A 19,636-nucleotide genomic window follows, 5' to 3' on the forward strand; every position below is an offset into this window, starting at 1 on the left:
TCCGAAAAATTGGGAAAACTTTAAAAGTGTCCCCAAGTGCAGTCACAAAAACCATCAAGCGCTACGAGGAAACTGGCTCACATGCGGACCGCCCCAGGAAAGGAAGACCAAGAGTCACCTCTGCTGCGGAGGATAAGTTCATCCAAGTCACCAACCTCAGAAATCGCAGGTTAACAGCAGCTCAGATTAGAGACCAGGTCAATGCCACACAGAGTTCTAGCAGCAGACACATCTCTAGAACAACTGTTAAGAGGAGACTGTGTGAATCAGGCCTTCATGGTAGAATATCTGCTAGGAAACCACTGCTAAGGACAGGCAACAAGCAGAAGAGACTTGTTTGGGCTAAAGAACACAAGGAATGGACATTAGACCAGTGGAAATCTGTGCTTTGGTCTGATTAGTCCAAATTTGAGATCTTTGGTTCCAACCACCGTGCGACACAGAAAAGGTGAACGGATGGACTCTACATGCCTGGTTCCCATCATGAGGCATGGAGGAGGAGGTGTGATGGTGTGGGGGTGCTTTGCTGGTGACACTGTTGGGGATTTATTCAAAATTGAAGGCATACTGAACCAGCATGGCTACCACAGCATCTTGCAGCGGCATGCTATTCCATCCAGTTTGCGTTTAGTTGGACCATCATTTATTTTTCAACAGGACAATGACCCCAAACACACCTCCAGGCTGTGTAAGGGCTATTTGACCATGAAGGAGAGTGATGGGGTGCTGCGCCAGATGACCTGGCCTCCACAGTCACCAGACCTGAACCCAATTGAGATGGTTTGGAATGAGCTGGACCACAGAGTGAAAGCAAAAGGGCCAACAAGTGCTAAGCATCTCTGGGAACTCCTTCAAGACTGTTTGAAGACCATTTCAGGTGACTGCCTCTTGAAGCTCATCAAGAGAATGCCAAGAGTGTGCAAAGCAGTAATCAAAGCAAAAGGTGGCTACTTTGAAGAACCTAGAATATGACATATTTTCAGTTGTTTCACACTTTTTTGTTATGTATATAATTCCACATGTGTTAATTCATAGTTTTGATGCCTTCAGTGTGAATCTACAATTTCCATAGTCATGAAAATAAAGAAAACTCTTTGAATGAGAAAGTGTGTCTAAACTTTTGGTCTGTACTGTATATATATAAATTTATATACAAACATATATCTCTTATTTCTTATAATCCAAGAGAATCCACGGACCTTTCTTGCGTAACAGCGTATAATTTATTCACCAAATAACAACGTTTCGGTTCGCGTGAATTCTCTTGGATTATTGTCATTTGGAAGTCTTTGATCGCTTCATCAGCCGCTGGCACCCGCTATCAGATAATACTGCTGTGCTGTTCACACTCGTTGGAAATAGTGTTGGATAGCTTATCTCTTATATATATTAAAATGAGTTTCTGTCTGTCTAGACGTTTGTCTGGACGTTCTTAATTCGCGACCCAACAACTGGACCGATCTTTACCAAATTTGGCACACAGGTACATCAGGTGTCCAGGAAGGTTTTAGAACAGGTTCTCTCTCTGTTTCTGAGATATTCGCTCTCCAGGATGTACCGCTCCTGAGATATTCCCAAAAAAATACCAAGATTAGCCAATAAAAGCCTGCAAGTCTTTCTCTTCAAATCCCAACTGCCATAAACACAGTTTTACTCCAGGTTTCCATAACAGCCCAGCCATTTTTCTTTACTGATTAAAGGGGCGGGCACTGTGGAGGTCACTGTTTTTAAAGGGGCAGGCACAGTGGAGGTTACTGTTACTAAAGGGGCGGGCACTGTGGAGGTTACTGTTACTAAAGGGGCGGGCACTGTGGAGGTCACTGTTATTAACGGGGTGGGCGCTATGAAGGTCACTGTTAAAGGGGCGGTCACTGTGAAAGTCAATGTTAAAGGGGTTGTAACCTTGAAAGTCACTGTTAAAGGGGCGGTCACTGTGAAAGTCACTTTTAAAGGGACGGGCACTGTGGAGGTCTATGTTGAAGGGGCGGGCACTGTGGAAGTCACTGTTAAAGGGGCGGGCACTGTGAAGGTCACTGTTAATGGGGCGGGTACTGTAGAGGTCACTGTTATGGGGGATAGTGTTGATATCCTTTTTACAACAAACGGAAACATAAAATGAAATAGATGAAATATACCCGTGCAAAGCCGGGTCCATACACATATTGTGGCGAAATCCACTTCGCCACGGTGTTTTGGAGGGGGCTATTTGCCCTCCTCCTGCCCCTGGATTATGGCCCTTTAAGAACCATCTGGGGACATACTGTGGAGTTACTGGATGGCCACAATTTCATGTATCAGAGGCACATGGTGGGAACAATGGATGAAGCACATGGTGAGAACAATGGATGGCGGCCATTTTTAACTTACAGACACTGTTTGGACTTTTCTACACGGTGCCATCTCGCCAGTATTTGGTGCACAAAGACATCGGGCAGTAGTTTTAAACTATACAACAGGGGACACATTATACAGTAATTATTTTTGATATAGCCTGTATATGTTCTGCGGAATCTGCATTAAACTGTATCTTCCATACTACTGAACGGATCTGGGTGAATTTTGGATATGTGGTTCACCCAGATCCCCCGGTTCCGAGGATATACTTGTTATGGGGTTATTGCATGTTTTGGGGTTCCTGTGATATGTTTTATAAAACTGTATTTCTCTGCCTGTGATAATTATATTACCCATTGTTTTCAGTAATCATATCACAGGCAGAGGGGAGGATTTTGTGTGGGAGTGTCTGTGTGTATTGTACGGATTGATTGGTTGTATTTCAAAACCCTGTGGGCAGTACCATGTTTGGTGATTGTGAATAAAAGAGGCTGTATGTGCCAGTACAGTCAGTTCTGCTTGACCTCAAAATTAAGTGTCGTCTCGTTATTGGGGGAATTGGATTGTATGCTGATTGCCAGGAGTGTAAGCTGATTGTATGCTTTTCCTGTTCAGCAGTTTCCAGTGTTCGTGTGTTTCCTGTTCGAGAGTTGAAGGATTTGTGTAGTTTGCAGTTCGGGAAATTGGTGCTTGCAGTAACTGCCTGTCAATCTGAAAGGAGGATATCGTCTGAACGGAGTTGGGTGCTGAACGGTCCGTTACACACAAACATACACATAAATAAATACATATTCTTAGTAATTATTGTGTTCTAGTGTTTCATTTAGGCAAAAAGGGGTGAGGGAATTAATCTGATAAATCCAATACATCTCTTTTCTGCACAGGGTTTGTAACAATTGTGGGACCCATTCAATTGGGGTAATCTTTAAGTTTGTAGGGTCACCTAAATGGATCTGTGCGAAATGTCTTGAAACGCTATGTTTCATGTATTTTTTATTTATATTTGAGTGATGGGAGTAGGTCCTATCTCATACGCTCTGTGTAGGCCGCCCTATATATTGGAGACCTCACAGACATTCTAGCATATAGATGATGTTGTGTGAACTGCAGTCCATGCGGTCCCGTAAAGGAATTTTTTCACCAGAAGTTAGGATGGTTACTTCTGATGTTAGAACAACACTTGCATCTCTTGTGGCCACATTTATATGACCCTACTATTTGTTTAATAGAATTCACTAATCTTTAATTTCCCTTTGTAGTACCATTCAGTTTAGGACATGAGGGTGCCAGAATGTTTTTTCGAGTTTTATCCCTCCGGAATGTAATCCGTGGATTTTGGGGAATTCTTTTCCCTATTATAGGGTCTCACCTGAGGATTGTCCAGTGCTTGTTTAATATGTTCCTAATTCTGTGGTGCGCTGCGTTATACCATGGTCTAAAGTTATGTTTATAATTACTCACAGACACTGTTTGGACTTACCAGAGGCTTCATCAGCCTCTTAGACTGAAGACTGTCTAATTGGTTTTCTTCCCTGACACTCTTCATAGAGTCTAGGATAAGACCCCCTGGGTATCCCTTGTCTATAAATCTCAATTTGAGGATCTCTAATTGTTTCTCCATTGTACTATTTTTAGAGCAGTTTCTCCTAAATCTCCTCAGCTGGCTGTACGGAATATTTCTCTTCCACTTCATATAGTGGCAGCTCTTATAATCCAAATAGCTATTTGCATCCACATTTGTAAAATGTGTGCATGTCTCTATTTGGTTGTTCGAAATGGATAACTGTAAATCTAGAAGTATGGCAGTAGTGGAATCTAGATGTGCAGTAAAACTAAGATTCCATTGGTTTGTGTTAAGTTGTTCAATAACTGAATCTAGAACTCCCTTGTCCCCTTGCCAAATGAAAATAACATCTTCTATGTAACATTTGTAAAATCTAATTGTTTTAAAAAACCAGAGGCTTCCTCAAGTGCCTCATAAACAGATTAGCGTAAGAGGGGGCAAATTTGGTGCTCATTGCGGTGCCTCTTTATTGTATGTAAAAGAGGCCATTGTATTGAAAGTACTTGTGGTGCAATATGAAGGAGATGGAGTCAAATAAAAACATTTTTGTTTATGGGTCATATAGGGGTCTGCAATTTGAAAATACTTTACCGCCTTAATGACCAATTCATGTATGATATTACTGTAGAGGGATGTAACATCCAAAGTTACCCAATACATGTCCGATTCCCATCTAAAATTGTTGAGTAGGGTGATAAGATGGTTGGAGTCACTAAGGTAGGCAGGTAGAGTAAGAACATATTTCTGTATTAGATTGTCTATATACGTGGAGAGGTTTGGGGTAAGTGAATAAATACTGGAAATGATAGGTCTGCCTGGGGGTCTTTCAAGATATTTATGTATTTTGGGCAAGAAATAAAAGTATGGTCTAGATGGATGTTCTATTGTTAAGAAACTGTTCTCTCTTTTGTTTAATATTTTTTATTTATATCCCGAGGTAATAAGGGCAAGGTAGAGTTTTTTGTATTCATCAATGAGGTCAAATGGTAAGGTATCATAATATTCTCTATCTGAGAGAATTCTCATTGATTCTTGATTGTAGTAATGTGTATAAGATGAGAATACCCCCTCCCTTATCTGCATTTTTGATCACTATATCTTTGTTGGATGTCAGTCTAGCGATAGCTTGTCGTTGATTGTATGTGAGATTTTGCTGGGTGGATCACATGACATGACTATCGTTCTGTGTGAATTCTTCTTTTAGATCATTAACCCCTTAGTGATGATGCACATTTTTTGCATTCCAAGAGCTATAACTTTTTTGCTTTTTCATCAATATATCTTTATGAGGCCTTATTCTTTGCAGGACAAGTTATAGTTTTTAATGCACCATTTGGGGTACATATAATCATTGATTAACACTAGCTATCTGTCTTAAACCCACTTTGTTTACTCAGTAAAAAGGCATATTGGTGGTCACTAAGGGTTTAAGTAGCAAGTTGTAAAATGTCTCAAGGTGTGGACCCCTACTTTTAATGGGATAGAAAGATGATTTGGGTTTGAGAGATGAGTGATGTTGATCAATTAGAAGTTCCGTGACCAGATCCTCTGTCTGTGTCATCTATATGGGGATTTTCAGTACAAAAGAAGGTGAGGGTACGAGTATATTGAGTTTATCTCGTACTTCCCTCCTTGGTAAAGTAAGTGGTTAATATACCGTTTCAAAACCAGTATCTACCTCACTCAGAAGTATGTCGTTTTTTATCTTTTACTTTGTAATTCTTCACTAACTAACATACCTAGGATTGGCATTTCTTTGGCGCCCCCACACTTCATTTGCACTCTGTGTATATTCATTTTTTAAGTTTTATCTTGCTCTATATTTACATTTCACCCATTTGTGTTGAATTAAATACATAGGGTGCAAACTGCTGTGAAGATCATGAAGTATATCAGCAACCATAGCCCAGACCTCAACATCATTAATGCTTTTGGGATTACTTGGATTCTGAGAACCAGAAAATACTCTCAACTAAGACTAGATTTATAAAGTGTTTACAGGAAGTGGAAAAATCATCACTTTAGAAACCACATCTCATGAAAAAGTCTGGAAGGTTAAGTAAAGGAAAAGTGTGAAAATAAGAAATACTGAACAATTGATTAATGAGGCAGTCTCAGCTTGAATTGATAGAAGAGAGACACCAGCTAGGAAACCTCTCTATAATTCCTCATTCACACATCAGTGTTTTAGTCAGTGATTTCCATCAGTGATTGTGAGTAGTGTTAAGCAAATCGAAGTTCACAAAATACTTTGTGGTAACAAATCGATTTTCCCTGAAATGGCTGTGAAAATAATAAAAAATCATGCTTCATCAATTTGATCGCAAAGAGACCGCGTGGGCCATCTTGCTTTAAGATCCCGCGCAATTTCTTGTGCATGGTGACATATGAATCTGTAAAGAAAAGTCAAAGAAAAAAAATGACTTACAATGGATGCAGGTACCAACATGCATGCTGAGCCCACTCCACACCTTTCCTTGCGCTAGACAGCTACCAATGAATGTAGTGAGAGCAGGCTACAGCTGTATACTGAAATTAATTAAAATCAGCCCATGGGACAGACAGGCTGATCAGGAGTGCACAACTTGCGTGCTGGTACCTGCATCCCTTGTAAGTAATGGAGGCCATTTTGGCAACAAAAATGGTAAAAGGCAGAGTGGACCCAGCATGCATGTGTATCCAACACTTCCTAAACATTATGGTGGCCATTATGGCGCATAACAGGTAAAATTTTGTGTTAGGACCCGTCTTACAGGGATCGCCTTGACGTACGGCAGACGGGCTCAGATGGTTTTGTACAAAATGCATTGGCCAAGCATCTCACTTTATAAATAAGCGTAGCATTAGCACGATAATATTTTTTTTTACTATGGCATTAATGTACCTTATTTGTTGCAGGGTGCTGTTGCATTGTCTTTTTTTCCGGCATATAAGACGACCGGGCGTATAAGACGACCCCCAACTTTTCCTTTAAAATAAAGGTTTTGGGCTATACTCGCCGTATAAGACTACCCCTGAATGCCCAGCCCTCCCTGTCTTCAAGACAATCTTCTCTAGTCCAGGAAACTGACTGGGATCTGTGGATGGCACTGTTATGAGGAGGGGGATCTGTTAATGTCACTAACATCTTATGCTATATGTGCCATCCACAGATCCCCCTAAACAGTGCCATTCACAGATCCCCCTAAACAGTGCCATCCACAGATCCCCCCTAAACAGTGCCATCCACAGATCCCCCCTAAACCGTGCCATCTACTGATCCCCCTCCCCGACTTTCACAGGAGTACATTTATAAACTGTAATCCGTAACTTTAACTTTAATCATTGCTCCTCTCTTTACTAGGATACCTTACTCTCAGCTCCAGTAACAGCAGGCAGTGCGGGTGGCGCTCACTCACTGACGTCACGCGCATGCGCCGCCTAGTGGGAGGAGCAGGCACCTGACATCAGTGAGTGAGTGCCGCCCCCCACACTGCCTGCTGTTACCGGAGCTGAGAGAAAGGTTTCCTAGTAAAGAGAGGAGCAATGATTAAAGTTAAAATTACTGATTACAGTTTATAAATGTACTCCTGTGAGCGGCGTGGCCCTGTATATTCTAACCCAGTCACCATGGGAATGCCTGGGGGTTAGAATATACCATCGGATCTGAGTATACCCGGCGTATACGATGACCCCCGACTTTTGAAAAGAATTCCTAGTGTTAGAAAGTCGTCTTATACGCCGGAAAATATGGTATATATATATATATATATATATATATATACAGTACAGACCAAAAGTTTGGACACACCTTCTCATTCAAAGAGTTTTCTTTATTTTCATGACTATGAAAATTGTAGATTAACACTGAAGGCATCAAAACTATGAATTAACACATATGGAATTATATACATAACAAAAAAGTGTGAAACAACTGAAAATATGTCATATTCTAGGTTCTTCAAAGTAGCCACCTTTTGCTTTGATTACTGCTTTACACACTCTTGGCATTCTCTTGATGAGCTTCAAGAGGTAGTCACCTGAAATGGTTTTCACTTCACAGGTGTGCCCTGTCAGGTTTAATAAGTGGGATTTTTTGCCTCATAAATGGGGTTGGGACCATCAGTTGCGTTGTGGAGAAGTCAGGTGGATACACATCTGATAGTCCTACTGAATAGACTGTTAGAATTTGTATTATGGCAAGAAAAAAGCAGCTAAGTAAAAAAAAAACGAGTGGCTATCATTACTTTATGGTCAGTCCGAAAAATTGGGAAAACTTTGAAAGTGTCCCCAAGTGCAGTCACAAAAACCATCAAGTGCTACAAAGAAACTGGCTCACATGCGGACCGCCCCAGGAAAGGAAGACCAAGAGTCACCTCTGCTGCGGAGGATAAGTTCATCCGAGTCACCAGCCTCAGAAATCGCAGGTTAACAGCAGCTCAGATTAGAGACCAGGTCAATGCCACACAGAGTTCTAGCAGCAGACACATCTCTAGAACAACTGTTAAGAGGAGACTGTGTGAATCAGGCCTTCATGGTAGAATATCTGCTAGGAAACCACTGCTAAGGACAGGCAACAAGCAGAAGAGACTTGTTTGGGCTAAAGAACACAAGGAATGGACATTAGACCAGTGGAAATCTGTGCTTTGGTCTGATGAGTCCAAATTTGAGATCTTTGGTTCCAACCACCGTGTCTCTGTGCGACGCAGAAAAGGTGAACGGATGGACTCTACATGCCTGGTTTCCACCGTGAAGCATGGAGGAGGAGGTGTGATGGTGTGGGGGTGCTTTGCTGGTGACACTGTTGGGGATTTATTCAAAATTGAAGGCATACTGAACCAGCATGGCTACCACAGCATTTGCAGCGGCATGCTATTCCATCCGGTTTGCGTTTAGTTGGACCATCATTTATTTTTCAACAGGACAATGACCCCAAACACACCGCCAGGCTGTGTAAGGGCTATTTGACCATGAAGGAGAGTGATGGGGTGCTGCGCCAGATGACCTAATCCCAATCGAGATGGTTTAGGGTGAGCTGGACCGCAGAGTGAAGGCAAAAGTGCCAACAAGTGCTAAGCATCTCTGGGAACTCCTTCAAGACTGTTGGAAGACCATTTCAGGTGACTACCTCTTATAGCTCATCAAGAGAATGCCAAGAGTGTGCAAAGCAGTAATCAAAGCAAAAGGTGGCTACTTTGAAGAACCTAGAATATGACATATTTTCAGTTGTTTCACACTTTTTTGTTATGTATATAATTCCACATGTGTTAATTCATAGTTTTGATGCCTTCAGTGTGAATCTACAATTTTCATAGTCATAAAAATAAAGAAAACTCTTTGAATGAGAAGGTGTGTCCAAACTTTTGGTCTGTACTGTATATATATATATATATATATATATATATATATGTAGAGAGAGAGAGAGGAAATAAAAATTTCTATTAAAAAAATAATTGCCTTTGAACATATCTGCTTATTTATAATTGATTAACAAACGAACACAAAAGTGGTATTGCTGGGTCTGTAACAACCTGATCTGTAAAAGGATCACATTCATTATCCCACATGGTGAATGCTATAAAAATATATATTTTTTAAAACAATGATGGAATTGTTTTTTTTGTCATCTTACCTCCCCCAAAAATGTTATAAAAAGCAATCAGTATGCTAGAGTTTTACCAATAATGACTACAGCTCAAACTGCAAAAAACAAGCCCCAGCTATGTTTGCTGAAAAATAAAAATGTTATGAATGTTAGTATATGACGATGAAAAAAATACATTTTTAAATAAAAGTGATTTTATGTAGTAAAAGTAGTAAAACATGAAAGACACTATATACATTTTTTTTATCGCTATAACCATATCAACCCATAGAACAAAGTTATCATATATACCACAAGAGGAATCCCATAAAAAATTTAAATAAAAAACACAGACAGAATTGCAAATTTTGCCCACCTCACCTTAAAAAAAAACGTCTATATATGGAAGAAGAAGAAGAAGAAGACGACTTTATTGTCGCTCAGTGGGGAAATTTTGTCATAACAGATAAGAAACGGGGGCACAGTGGAAGCACAAAGGAAGAAGTTGCCAACACAGCTGGGGCACCGCCAGCACCTCAGAAGGCAGGGTTAGCATGGCCAAAATGTGGAAAAGCTTTGTTAGCACGCCACAACAACCAGCACCACCAGCTGATATGAAACGTCTTAGCAGGAGGCAGCATTTCACCAACATGGTGGAGCAGTATGTGTGCACACGCCTACACGTACTAAATGATAGGTCTGCCCCCTTCAACTTCTGGGTCTCCAAATTGGGCACATGGCCTGAGCTTGCCCTTTATGCCTTGGAGGTGCTGGCCTGCCCTGCAGCCAGTGTATTATCTGAACGTGTGTTTAGCACGGCAGGGGGCGTCATCACAGACAAGCGCAGCCGCCTGTCCACAGCCAAATGAACCAGGCATGGATCCCACAGGACTTGTCCATAGCTTGTGCAGAATACACATGTATAACGGCCTTAACCAGCCATTGTTATACTACAGCGCAATTGCTCATTCTTGTATTTTGGATATTTCACACTCTTTTGGAGTGTACCTTAACAATTTAAACCAAAAACCAGTGTTGGCTATCTCGTCCTCCTCCAACGCTGCTTCCACCTACAACTGTGTGATTTACCACTGCTATACCTAGTAGACAGGTTAAAAAAATTCACAAATTTGTCTGTTACATATTCAGTTGAAATTCACCAATTTTGGGTGTGATGTACCACTGCTATACCTAGTAGACAGGTTAAAAAAATACACTAATTTATTATAATATATGTAAATATATTATGGCTAAAAACATCAGTAGTAGTTTCCCACATATTATGCATTCATATATATCAGAAGTATGATTTTATACTTCTGGTTTTCCCCTCTCTGATCTTCCTTATCAGCTCCCTCTGCACAGTTTTAAGCTCCTCCTTGTTTCCAGATTTAAAGGCTCTTTTCTTTTCCTTGAGATGAGCCTTTATTTCTGGGTTAATCCAAGGCTTATTAGTAGAAAAACACTGTACCTTCATGACTGGCACAGTGTTGTCCACACAGAAGTTGATGTAGTCTGTGATTCAGTCAGTAATGTTGTCGATGTCCTCCCCATGAGGAGCACAGAGTTCATCCCACACATCCTACTCCGCTTCCTCATCCTCTACCGGCTCCTCAGCCGGTCAGCGTAACACCTTCACCACCAACTTCAGCACATCCAGGGGTAAACGACAGCAGGCAGTTTTAAAACGTATATGTTTGGGGGACAAACCACAAACCGCGCAGGAGCTATGGACGGGCCTTGAACAACAGACCCATGAGTGGTTGGTGCCAGTGAGCCTCAAGCCTGGCCTGGTGATGTATGATAATGAGCGAAATCTAGTAGCAGCTCTGGGACTAGCTGGCTTGACGCACATCCCTTGCCTGGCGCATGTGCTGAATTTGGTGGTGCAGAGATTCCTTAAGAATTACCCCGATATGTGAGAGCTGCGGCATAAAGTGCGCACATTCGGCGTTCTCACCCTACTGCTGCTCGCCTGTCAGCGCTGCAGCATAACTTTGGCCTTCCCGCTCACCGCCTCATATGCGACGTGCCCACAAGGTGGAACTCCACCTTGCACATGCTGGCCAGACTGCGCGAGCAGCAGCAGGCGATAGTGGAGTTTCAGCTGCAGCACGCAAGGGTGAGTCGCTCTGCGGAACAGCACCACTTCACCACCAATGACTGGGCCTCCATGCGAGACCTGTGTTCCTTGTTGCGCTGTTTCGAGTACTCCACCAACATGGCCAGTGCCGATAACGCCGTTCTCAACATTACTATCCCACTTCTATGCCTCCTTGAAAAAACGCTGCTGGCGATGATGGAAGAGGATGTGGCACAGGAGGAGGAAGAGGGATCATTTTGTAGGGTTTCCGGCCAGTCATTCCCAAGTGGCTCCAAGGGTGGGTTCCTGCACCGACAAACGCCAGGTACACAATTGTCCAGCCAGGGAACAGTTCTGGAGGATGACGAGGTGGAGGATGAGGAGATGGAGGAGGAGGAACCTTGTTCACAGCAGGGTGGCACCCAGACCAGCTCATGGCCCTCACTGGTGCATGGCTGGGGGGATACAGAGGACACAGACGATATACCTCCCACAGAAGACAGATTTTCGTTTCCTCTGGGCAGCCTGGCACACATAAGTGATTACATGCTGCATTGTCTCCGCAACAACCGCCGAGTTGCCCACATTCTAACTTGTGCTGATTACTGGGTGGCCATACTGCTGGATCTCCGTTACAAGGACAACGTACCGTCCTTGATTCCCTCACTGGAGCATGATCGCAAGATACGCGAGTACAAGCACACGCTGGTAGACGCGCTGCTGGTGGCATTCCCACCTTACAGCGGGGGCACAGTGGAAGCACAAAGGAAGAAGTTGCCAACACAGCTGGGGCACCGCCAGCACCTCAGAAGGCAGGGTTAGCATGGCCAAAATGTGGAAAAGCTTTGTTAGCACGCCACAACAACCAGCACCACCAGCTGATATGAAACGTCTTAGCAGGAGGCAGCATTTCACCAACATGGTGGAGCAGTATGTGTGCACACGCCTACACGTACTAAATGATAGGTCTGCCCCCTTCAACTTCTGGGTCTCCAAATTGGGCACATGGCCTGAGCTTGCCCTTTATGCCTTGGAGGTGCTGGCCTGCCCTGCAGCCAGTGTATTATCTGAACGTGTGTTTAGCATGGCAGGGGGCGTCATCACAGACAAGCGCAGCCGCCTGTCCACAGCCAAATGAACCAGGCATGGATCCCACAGGACTTGTCCATAGCTTGTGCAGAATACACATGTATAACGGCCTTAACCAGCCATTGTTCTACTACAGCGCAATTGCTCATTCTTGTATTTTGGATATTTCACACTCTTTTGGAGTGTACCTTAACAATTTAAACCAAAAACCAGTGTTGGCTATCTCGTCCTCCTCCAACGCTGCTTCCACCTACAACTGTGTGATTTACCACTGCTATACCTAGTAGACAGGTTAAAAAAATTCACAAATTTGTCTGTTACATATTCAGTTGAAATTCACCAATTTTGGGTGTGATGTACCACTGCTATACCTAGTAGACAGGTTAAAAAAATACACTAATTTGTCTGTTACATTTTCAGATGAAATTCACCAATATTTGGGTGTAATATACCCCTCCTCTACCTAGTTCACAGCTTAATAAATTTCACAAATTTTTCTTTTACATTTTTGGGGGACATTAAATAATTTTTTTCTGTCATAGACCCCTGCTATATGAGCCACATATCTGCTAATAAATGTGATTTGATCAGAAGCACACTGCCTTGCTGCCATCATTCACTGAGACTCTACACACGATCCTGGCCAGGGGGGAATCGTCACAGGTGTTTTATGCTTATCCTGCTGACGACCCCCCAGTGAAGTAAGTGCCTCATTGGATGTTTGTTCATCCATTGTATTCCTTGCTTTTAACCTCTACCTTCAACCCTCTGTGTTTACCACAACAGGGACCTCATTTTATTTCAACTATTTTAATTTCAACTTTTTTTGAAAAAAGTTTTAAAAAATAAAAAAATTAAGTTTTTTTATTTATATAAAAAGTTTTTTATATATAAAAGTTTTTGACCTATATGTATAATATGCTAGCACTTTAGCACCATGATACAAAAATTTTAGTGCATTTTTGCTCGGTTTGGCGCCTCTCCTGTACCTCCCCCCACCGCTATTTTTGTTTTTTCAAGCTCTACCAAGTAGACAGGTTAATAAATTTCACAAATTTTTCTGTTACATTCTTGGGTTGACATTTTACAATTTTGGACCTGAATAAACCACTGCTCTGCATAGGTGACAGGGAATAAAATTTCTGAAATTCTTCTTTAATTGATGCGCGCCACCTCCTTTCATTCAATGCTTAAACTTTATCAAGTTGTCCCACATTAGCGCTTCAATAATTTGTCCTACATTTGCGCTTTAATAATTTGTCCCACATTTGCGCTTCAATCATTTGATCCCTATTTGGGCTTTAATAACTTTGAGAACTTTGAGAAGCAAACAACACTTTCAATATTCAACAATACAAAACAATATATATATATATGTGCTATTGATTATCTTATACTAAAACTTAATGTTCATTATACATATACATCACAGAGTTTCTGCTTCATCAATAGACATTAAACCATAGGGATAATGAGTTCCATACACATCTAGAGAATATCTTTATCTCAGTCATAAATCCATAAGGAGACAAGAATGCCTCTTCTCAGACTGACACATCTACAGAGAAGAAATTATATAAACTGTGTCCTTTCCATGAACCTCTTTCGGTCTACTTTAAAATACATAAACAATGGTGAAGGAATCACAATATGCCTATTATATATAAAATCCAGTATAATTAGGATATTTTGATATAAATGTCATACACCTATAAAAAAAAGGCACAACAAATCCCCCTTCATTACAATCTAATCGATTGAAATAAAATTAGATTATATTGGAATGTTAAAAGGGCTTTTCATACGGGTTCCTTTATGAATATAAGTTTTCGTTTAAATTGTTCGTTACTCTTTTGAAGATTTATTGAGTGGGTCAATAACTTTGAATGTAAGTTGGTGGTAACAAGTGTCCTCCGCAACGGAATATAAGTCTGATAGATGTTGCTTCTGATCTTCCATCTCTGCATGAATAGTCATCAGATTCCTTTTTAGCAAACCGATCTCAAGTTCCAATGTCTTAATAGAGATGGAATTAGCAGCTGATACAACAGTGGAAATGACAGTGCCTACTACGCCAAAGATTTTTGCAGCTTCAATCGCAGAAATGAACCGCTTTGGTCGCTGACTCATGTGAAACTGTTCCCTGGTCAGAGCTTTTCTTTTCTGTTCCAAGATCTGTGTAATCCATTTTTGGGAATAACCTACGTATACTTGATACCACATCTTTATCTCCGGAGACTGAATCTCTGAAACGTTGAACTGTCTTTCCACGGAAATGCGTGGATCCAAACTGATGTAGATCTTCTGGGAAAGAATCCCTATTATTCGTCAAGATGAATCCCTTGGTATTCTGTAGCATGATCCTAGATGAAGGGCCTGGTACAGCGATCGGCTCAGCTTTGAACTCCTTCCCCAAGATTAGGACGATTTAATTAACAGCAACAATCCTTGATGCCATCTTGCACCTATAATATATTGTATGCCAAATATAAGCACATACATCTTTCCACTTTTTTTTTTTTATCATCCCTACGATAAAATAAATCATACTAACATACATCTTCAATTTGGCATAGTTTTCTTTCTTTAACAGAGCAAGTTCTTGGTTCAGAAGTGAGTCAAGAGATAATATTAATTAGTTACAGAGGAAAAATACATGAGGTAGGTTAGTACACTCGTTGGTTTATTTGATACCAATCCTGGGTTTCCGTCTTTAGCTGGAACCTTGATGTCTCTTTACTCCTCATCATCCGCTAATCCTTCCATTTTGCGAAGTTGTGACCTAGGATGATAAACACGTAATTGATTAATATGCACCCATTTCTCTATAAATTCATCCCCCTTAGGAATTTTGATATTGTAGACCACAGGTGACAATTTGTCAACAACGACATAGGGTCCCTTCCAGGAAGGCAGGAACTTTTTTTCCTTCACCTTTTCTCGGGCAAAGTTATAGAGATAAACCTGATCGGAAATCTGATACTCCTTTTGAGTAGTCTTCAGATCATAGTAGGTTTTGGTGCTTACTGCAGCTTTCTCTATATTCTTCTGGGCAAACGCAAAAGCATGCTGAAGGAGCTTGCATAGATTCTCCATATATTGATGAGCTGTTGAAGCATTTATCAAATTGTGGTCTGTTGTCCAGTAAAGTAAATGTTTGGGTAACGCCATGTTCCTGCCTGTGATCATTTCGAACAGAGAAAGTTTGGTTGCCGCGCTTGGGGTGGATCTGATGGCCATGAGAACCAAAGGCAACCTCACGTCCCAGTCTTTAACGGATTCATTGACAAATTTCTTTAGAATATTGACAATTGTTTGGTTGTAGCTTTCTACTCCACCCCTAGAGGCTGGCCGATAAGCTATATGTAGCTTTATTTTTACCCCGAGTATCTCCCACATTTTTGTCATCACCTCACTAGTAAAATGACTTCCGCGATCGAACTCGATGCGTTGGGGAAGTCAAAACCTGGAAAATACGTGGTTAATGAGTAGAGACGAACACACATTCCACCCATTTTGTGAATAAACAAGTCACGTTTAACATATATCTGTTGCCTTTTGATGAAGTGTTACTGGTCCAATAAAGTCAATCTGGATGTCTGACCATGGCACGGAAATCCCCCTTTTCATCAGCGGTGCCCGTTGAGTTGGTGCTTGTGGCTCGAATTGAGGACATATTAAATATCCGTGACAATATGTGCGAATGTCTTGCAACATATGAGGCCAATAAGCGTAATCCCGTAATAATTCATACGTTAACTTCTCAACTCGATGACCAGCCATTGGGGCATCATGGGAGTGCTGTAACATCAAACCTCGGAATGCCATGGGTACCACCCATTGTGAGATACCATTCTTAGAAGTTCTTACCAATCCATCCTTTTACCTTTTTTAAAGAAAGAGAAAAGAGAATTAGATTGCACATCCACAAGCTTAGCTTTGATCTATAAGTGCTTCTCAGCAAAATTAACATTGCTTCTCAGCGCAATAATTTGTGTCCGGTCCCCTATACTACATATTATATAAGAGGCATTAGTGTACTTTTTGATCAAAAGGCATAAGCCCACTCACCGCACCAAGGTTGCCTCTTGGAATGGGACCTACTCTAAATATGGCGCGGTACTGCCTGGCGAAACATGTCCTGGAATTCTGCAAAGAGCCCTTTTAGCTGTTGATGCTCCAACTCATCGGAGCATGCGTCAGCTATAGAGATTTGCTCTTCCACCCGTTCCTGAAATTCTGGAAAGATTTCAGGTTGACTTAACTCATAGGCTTCTTCAAGCTCACTAGTTAAATCGTTTTGACTATCGTGTACCTTCACTTTTCCCTGTTGGCATAACTCGTACTACTTTTTATTGATCTCTTGGTTGAAATCCAAAGATGATTATTCAATGTGGCATGTACCTTCTTCAGAACTGAAAGGATAAACAGAGTGGATATTGAATAACCCCTAGGGTGTTGAGGAAAAATGTTGTTCCACTACTTGCTCTTCTGTCAAGTATTCATCAGGAATAAGTGCAATGACATAATTCTGGAATCCAAAAGTGTAACACTCCGAATCCATACCTAGGCCAATTATGGTACCTTTTTGTAAGGATATGCTATGGGGAGCCATATTATGAATTACCATATGCAGTGGATTCTGATGGATGTTTACCATAGGAGTGGGCTTTGCCTTCAGGCCGAGTTGCTGTATCCAGTGTGACATAGCAAGGGGTTTTGTTTGGGAAGGCAGGTATTTTCCTCCCAACATAGGTGGCTGGGCTGATTTCCAGCCAGGTGAGATCAAATACTGGGGATAAAACGGCCTAGCAAGGTGACGTATGAATTAACTCCAAGACTGTAATGAGTTGTTTTTCTTTTGCCTTTTGTGTGAATAAACACTGACATTTTGATCCACTTACCCTGCCTACCAGAAAAAATCCTCACAACTGGTGGCTTGTAGCGGGCACACGCAGTGAGGCTGGCATAAACGCCAAAATATTTTTGTTTTCTAGTACGGCTGGATGTCCTGGATTAAACCAGCTATATTCAAACCACGTGATAAAATAGAGGCTGTAATGAAAGCTCTCGTGGAGGCTAACCAACACCAGCAAGAAACAAACCAGCTGCTGTTACAACACGTGATGGCTTTACAGACGGCAGGGGCATACCAGAGTGTCCATGGCGTCCAAAAAGCGGTCTGTGTGGCGATCCCCAAGATGACACCATCAGATGACGTAAAAACCTATCTGGTGATGTTCGAGTAGGTGGCCACAAGGGAGAATCTATCCCGAGATCAGTGGGCTGAGGTTGTCACTCCGTTCCTGACATCTGATTCCCAGCGGGTGTATTTTGACCTGCCGGACGATCAAGCGGCCGACTACCAGAAATTCAAGGGTAAGATTCTGGCAAGACTGGGGTGAATGTGTTGGTCCGGGCCCAGCGGGTGCATCAGTGGGGGTTTAAGCCGGCTGAGCCTGTGAGACCCCAGTAATATAACTTACTCACCTCTTGCAAAAGTGGCTACAGCCTGACGTGCTGAGCCCCTATGTTGGACCGTCTGTTGGCTATGTTCTGGAGGGCTTTACCACCCCCTCTCCAGCAATGGATCGGCCAGGTCTCTCCAGTTAATGCGTTCAAGATGGTCGACCTGGTGGAGCGCTATGAGGCTACCCGGAATCTACAGGGGGGTTATTTTGGGAGGGGGCTAGTCAAATCCCGTAACTCTCCACCCCAATTTGTGCCCAACAAACCCTGCCGGGATGTACCCCCTGTGGGCCCAGCTCCGATAGTCTGCTGGCAGTGTCAGGAGCCTGGCCATGTGTGAGCTGACTGTCCACATCAGGTGGAACCCATGGACACAAACTATTGCTTCCGTCAGTCATTATATGCTAGGAAGCTGTGTGTTGCAGGTGCCCCGTAGACTCTGAATCACCTGTGCCAGGTGGAGGTGGGAGATACTCGAGTGGAGGCTCTGTTGGACTCGGAGTCTGGGGATCCTGGTAAGGGATCTCCTGGTACGGTCCACTGAGTGTACTGGCTGGAAAGTCAGGGTCATGTGTATTCACGTAAACTTAAAAGACTACCCCACTGCTATGGTGTCTCTAGCCACAGTTGCTGGCAGGTGGACCCACGAGGTGGCTGTCACCACCAATCTACACTACAAACTTATAATAGGGAGAGACTTCCCGGGACTGTGGCCTGCTACGAGAGTGACTGATACGCATGAGACAGGGGTAACCCTAGCAGAGTGGGGAGACCAGAACCCTGGGAACCTGAGTCTGAAGGGCCAGCGGTAGGGATGACCGCCACTTCGGTGAAAGAGGGGGAGGCAACACCACTAAGTGTGATGGTGGGAGACATGGAGGACTTGCTGCTGGGTCCTGAGCTTGCAGACCTCAATGTCTTTGTGTAAAATTTTGGTACCGCCCAACACCGGTACCCAACCCTGACCCGAGCCTGGGAAAATATATTAATAGTAGAGGGTGAACCACAACAACCAGGGGCAGAGTCAGTCTTCCCCCATTTTGTGGTATAATTATCGGGTAAACCAGCTGCAAGGTGAATCTATTCAACAGTTGGTGGTGCCCCAGGCTTATCGCAAACTCGTGTTAGAGTTAGCCCACCAGCATGTTCCAATGCAGAAGACACAGGACCGAATACTACAACGGTTTTACTGGCCCAGTGTGTTTAAGGAGGTGGAAGAATTCTGTAAGTCTTGCCTGACCTGCAAGGCAACTATCCCCAGCACCTTTTCCGCAGTCCCTTAGTACCTCTCCCGATCATCGAGGTGCCATTAGAGCGAATCGCTATGGACCTCATAGGCCCAGTACCGAAATCCGCTAGAGGACATCAATACATTTTGGTCATCCTGGACTACGGCACTCGGTACCCGGAGACGGTGCCACTGCGACATACATCGGTGAAGCTTATAGCTAAGGAGCTAATGGAGATGCTACATAAAGAGGTTCTGACTGACCAGGGGACCCCTTTTATGTCCAAGGTCATGAGGGACAGTTAC

The sequence above is a fragment of the Bufo gargarizans genome, chromosome 4, assembly GCF_014858855.1.
Source record: "Bufo gargarizans isolate SCDJY-AF-19 chromosome 4, ASM1485885v1, whole genome shotgun sequence".
NCBI classification, from domain to species: Eukaryota; Metazoa; Chordata; class Amphibia; order Anura; family Bufonidae; genus Bufo; species Bufo gargarizans.